Source organism: Corythoichthys intestinalis, chromosome 14, assembly GCF_030265065.1.
Source record: "Corythoichthys intestinalis isolate RoL2023-P3 chromosome 14, ASM3026506v1, whole genome shotgun sequence".
NCBI classification, from domain to species: domain Eukaryota; kingdom Metazoa; phylum Chordata; class Actinopteri; order Syngnathiformes; family Syngnathidae; genus Corythoichthys; species Corythoichthys intestinalis.
The window spans coordinates 19172810-19178809 of NC_080408.1; the positions used below are offsets into that span (position 1 = coordinate 19172810).

Sequence of the window (6000 nt, forward strand, 5' to 3'; positions counted from 1 at the left end):
ATGGACAGACTCTCCCACCTCAGCTGTAGATCTCTGCAGTTCATCCAGAGTGATCATGGGCCTCTTGGCTGCATCTCTGATCAGTTTTCTCCTTGTCTGAGAAGAAAGTTTGGAAGGACGGCCGGGTCTTGGTAGATTTGCAGTGGTCTGATGCTCCTTCCATTTCAATATGATGGCTTGCACAGTGCTCCTTGAGATGTTTAAAGCTTGGGAAATCTTTTTGTATCCAAATCCGGCTTTAAACTTCTCCACAACAGTATCTCGGACCTGCCTGGTGTGTTCCTTGGTTTTCATAATGCTCTCTGCACTTTAAAGAGAACCCTGAGACTATCACAGAGCAGGTGCATTTATACAGAGACTTGATTACACACATGGGATTCTATTTATCATCATCGGTCATTTAGGACAACATTGGATCATTCAGAGATCCTCACTGAACTTCTGGAGTGAGTTTGCTGCACTGAAAGTAAAGGGGCCGAATAATATTGCACGCCCCACTTTTCAGTTTTTTATTTGTTAAAAAAGTTTAAATTATCCAATAAATGTTGTTCCACTTCACGATTGTGTCCCACTTGTTGTTGATTATTGAGAAAAAATTAAATTTCATATCTTTATGTTTGAAGCCTGAAATGTGGCGAAAGGTTGCAAGATTCAAGGGGGCCGAATACTTTTGCAAGGCACTGTATATATATTTTTTAATATCGCAATATAATATTGCAATATATTGCAAACCTAAAAAAAATCGCAACAATAGTTTTTTCCAATATCGTTCAGGCCTAGTTTAGGCTCACCAAAAGGACTGCATTTATTTTAATTTTATTTAGAGTATTTCAGTTATTTTTTGTTACTTTTTATTTATTTTAACTTAACATTATACTTATGTTCCAATTTGCTAATATGTTTTGAAAAATAAAAATACTGTTCAATGGAACGAAGGTTTATTTTACTTTATTATTTTTTAAAAACCCAGATATCTCAAAGTAATTTTAGAGCTGAAATTGCAATACCGTGAAACTTTGATATTTTGGCTTAAGGTTATCATACAGTCAGAATATCATACCGGCAAATTCCTATTGGTGCCTAATGTGCTCCAATACAGCAGATATCATACATTTATTTTGAACACTTCAAAAACTCAAAATCCTATCAGGACTTGCAATTTAGACTAACTTAAAACTTAACTAAAACTTAAAAATAGTTTGACACAAATGGAAATTCAATTAAAACACGTGGGAAAAACCCCTAACTTTTAAATGATGTGTGTTAACAAGCGTAATGACATTTTTAGGTAAGAAATAAGATTTTTTGTTTTTCCAATAAGATCTTAAGTTTTTGTTTTAAGTCAAAGCAGCAAATGTTTTTTTTCCTAGTCACATCTGAGATACAATTGTTGGCCGTTTTCAACAATGTTCATCTAAAATAAAGACATTGTCTAAAAATGGTTCAACATTATGTGAAATGTCTTGCTTTCTCATGTAAATGGCGGAAAACAGACGAGGCTGAAAAAGCAGTTTCTGCTCTTGCACCCCTCTTTAAAATAAACTGCTGTATTTTAAGCCAAAAGAACTGTTGTGTTTGGTAGAACAATGTGTCTATATGCTGCCATAGCAGTTTCATGGCACATTAAGCCCCCAACTATTTTTAATTTGTCCGTTTTACCCTGGAGACCCCTATTTACAGACACTGCGCAACCGCTTTTGTTTCAACCCACCCATAAAAAAGTAATTATATTTATGATTCGAAATGTCTATCGTTTTTAGCTTTGAATCATTAATTGATGTCTAATATTTAGTTTACAAAAAAAAAAACAACTTCATAAAATTATTCACTCGCATATTTTTAACTTTTAAAAAAATTATGTCACAGTGAAAAAAAATAGTGTCTGTAAATAGGTCACGGATATCTACCTTATAAGTATCGCTTAATTGTATTTTTCTGTTACTGTCGTTTTCCCCCCAATATTTTAGATGATGAATAATCTATCCAAACAAGGGTAAATATTTGAAAAGAAAATCATGACCACTCCTTGATGTCTGCGATTTCTGCATTGTGGCTCTTGTTATTACAGTGTTTGTCCCATAAAATCCCCAAAAAGTCCGGCTTTGGCCATTCACAGCTGTGTCTTGAAACCCAGTGAGACATGCTACACAGTTTTTGGATCAAAACAAGGCAAGTACGTGATAATATCTTTTTAAAATCATGGCGTCTTTATGCTCTCTCATGCACTCACCTCGAGTTAAGGTTTAGGGGTTTAACTTTTGATAGCTGCAGCCCTAAGAAACAATAATGATTAATACTTGAAAAATAATAATTAGCCTACAATTGAGACCTTGCATCCACATATCTGGATATCATATTTTGGGCTATGTAAAAATGTGACGTCCACCTACAGTGCAGGCCAAAAGTATTGGCACCCCTGTAATTCTGTCAGATAATGCTCAATTTCTCCCATAAAATTATTACAATTACAAATGCTTTGGTAGTAATGTCTTCATTTATTTTGCTTGCAATGAAAAACACAAAAGAGAATGAAAAAAAAAAATTCAAAACTCCAAAAATGGGCCGGACAAAAGTATTGGCACCCACAGTCCAATACTTGGTAGCACAACCTTTTCAGACAAAATAACTGCGAACAACCGCTTCCACTATCCATCAATGAGATTCTTAAAATGCTCTTCTGGAATTTTAGACCATTCTTCTTTGGCCAACTGCTCCAGGTCTCTGAGATTTCAAGGGTGCCTTCCCCAAACTGCCATTTTCAGATCCCTCCACAGGTGTTCTGTGGGATTCGGGTCTGGACTCATTGCTGGCCACTTTAAAAGTCTCCAGTGCTTTCTCTCAAACCATTTTCTAGTCCTTTTTGAAGTGTGTTTTGGGTCATTGTCCTGCTGGAAAACCCATGACTTCTGAGGGAGACCCAGTTTTCTCACACTGGGCACCACGTTATGCTGCAAAATTTGTTGGTAGTCTTCAGACTACATAATCCCATGCACCATTCTTCCAAACCTTTTTGGCTTTTTCAGATATGTTTTGGCAAACTCCAGCCTGGATTTTTTATGTCTCTGGGTCAGAAATGGGGTCTTCCTGGGTATCCTACCATAGAGTCCCATTTCATTCAGACGCTGACGGACAGTACGGGTTGACACTGTTGTACCCTCGGACTGCAGGACAGCTTGAACTTCTTTGGATGTTAGTTGAGGTTCTTCATCCACCATCCGCACAATCTTTCGTTGAAATCTCTCGTCAATTATTTTTTTCCGTCCACATCTAGGGAGGTTAGCCACATGGGCTTTACACTAATTGATTACACTGTAGAGCTGAAACGAATACTCGAGCAAATTGAGTAACTCGAGTTTAAAAACTGATCCGAGTAATTTTATTCACCTCGAGGAATCGTTCAATTTTGCCAGCTATAAGCCGACGTTGCAAAAAATTAGCCTGCATGATGCTACGATGTTAGGAGGTAGGGTCTGATGCATCTCATAGATATCACATGTATATTGAACTAGATGCGAAATGACAGAGTCAGCGGCGTTAGTAAACAGCCGCCATCTTAAAGCAGTAGACTTCTCAACGCTAATACAGTATATAAGATTAACGTTACTGTCACTCGCTCACGTAACGTTAGCCCTGCGGGGGGCTAGGTTTATATTAATTACGACCACTGTCGATTGGTGGCTAACGTGTCTTACATACAGGCTTAATTTAATCTGTGAAAACATAGCGCTGTAGAGTGATGAGGGTGTAAAATAAAAACTTAATAATGCTAACTGTCAATGTTAGCTCAGTAGTAATTGCTGAATAAAACACCAACTAGCACTGGTCCCTAATGTGCTCCAATACATCAGGTATCATACTGTAACGTTGATAAAGAGTCACCCGCTTCGTTAGGTTGCAATTATTTATTTTCTGCGAACTTGTGGTGGAACAACCAACACGCAACTGCTGTCTGCCGACGCATACGCACTTGCCAGAACGACAAAAACAACAGGAAGGCATGTTTCTCCCTCTCCTGCACCTCCCTCACCTCCGTACGTCACGCAGTGCATTCAGGAACACATGCAAATATCCCCGCCATATTATAGCCTGATATGTTACAATACATTTATTTTGAACACTGCAAAAACTCAAAATCCTATCAGGATTTACAGTTTAGACTAACTTAAATCTTAACTAGAACTTAAAAATAGCTCGACACAAATGGAAATTCAATTGAAACACGTGGGAAAAATACCCAACTTTTAAGGGATGTGTGTGGGATGTGTGGCATTTTTAGGTAAGAAATATATATATATATATTATAAGATCTAAAAGTTTTTTTTGAGTGAAAGCAGTGAATTGGTATTTTTAATTTTTTTAGTCACATCTGAGATGCAATTGTTGGCTGTTTTCAACAATGTACATCTAAAATAAAGACATCGATTGACTGAAAATGGTTCAATATAAGATGAAATGTCTTGTTCTCTCATATAGATTTATAATTGGTCTTTACCTAAAAATATGTTTAATCCGATTACTCGATAGAATTTTCAGTCGATTACTCGATTACTAAAATATTCGATAGCTGCAGCCCTATGACACTGCACATGATAGACACAGGAACATTCAGGTTTTTGGAGATGGATTTGTAACCTTGAGATGGCCCATGCTTCCTCACAATTTTTCTTCTCAAGTCCTCAAACACATCTATGTTCTTCTTTCTTTTCTTCATGGTCAATGTGGTACACACAAGACACAGGACAGAGGTTGAGTCAACTTTAATCCATTTTTAACTGGTTGCAAGTGTGATTTAGTTATTACCACGACCTGCTATGTGCCACAGGTAAGTAACAGGTCTTGTTATTACACAAATTAGAGAAGAATCACATGATTTTTCAAAGGGTGCCAATACTTTTGTCGGGCCCAGTTTTGTGTAAAATAATGATTTAACGTTTTTACACATTCTCTTTTGTGTTTTTTCATTGCAACCAAGATAAATGAAGATATTACTACCAAAGCATTTGTAATTGCAATCATTATCTGACAAAATTGCAAGGGTGCCAATACTTTTGACCAGCACTGTATATGGACAGCAGGTCTTAATGTTTTTTTTTTTTTTTTTTAAATTCAATTCAATTCAGTTTTATTTGTATAGCCCTAGATCACAACAATTTTGTGTCAAAGGGCTTTGCAGAGGCAAAATGATACACAATCAGAAACAGCATATGAAGCAACAAAGATGAATAAATAAATTCAAGTCCTGGGTATCCCCCATCCTTTTTTACTGACTAAAAAACTGGTTACTTGCCCTATTAAGGGTTAAAATATGACTATTATGTCTGGTTGTGTTCGGTCAGCAGAGAAGGCCTCGCTGGTTCTGACGGTTGATCACTAAGAAGAAACTGACCGTTTCCTGGAAAGACGCATACATACACACCCACCCACACCAGGATAAAGCTAATTTCCCCTCTTATTAGGGTAAATCACAGGGTTTCAAATGCAAGTTGGACATTCATTCTCCACAAGTGCTCACATATCACCTAATTCAAAATGAAAATTGGGTTGTCTAAAAACTATCAGTACTTCACAGCCTTCTTCCATGTAACCCCTTTTTTTAAACCGACGACTGTTTGAGTGTAAAGCAGACCGTAAATGCAAATCCACATCAAATAGTTCAAAATTTAGATCTTCAAGTCCACTTTCATGAAGTATTTGCATTCGTTAGTCAAACAAAACAAAGACGACTAATAAGGAAGTTCTGTTACAAACAGCAACCTGGGCTAAACAATCACGATTTTAAACGGTACATTACATAATTTGGGGGAAAGAACATAAAAGAACGATTTACCTACCGAGGTTATTGTCACGCGGGTAGTTGGAAACTTAAAGTCGCTCTTTCGTGTCGTGGAAAACGAGTCGTAAGTGGGACTTTAGAACGGGATTTGGACCCCGCGAGACTCTGCGTTGCAGAAGAACATTTCCCGGAACAGAGCCGAGTCGAACAGATGGGTGGAGTCCACT

At 37.2% G+C, this 6000-nt stretch overlaps 1 protein-coding gene across 1 annotated transcript in view; it reads right to left on the reverse strand.

The window, feature by feature from the left end:
* LOC130929809 (protein lifeguard 3-like) overlaps positions 1-6000 on the reverse strand; it is a 36931-nt gene extending 30931 nt beyond the window's left edge. Inside the window, exon 1 of the mRNA XM_057857335.1 lies at positions 5832-6000. The gene's annotated coding sequence lies outside the window, so the exon portion shown is untranslated. The remainder of the gene's footprint in view (positions 1-5831) is intronic.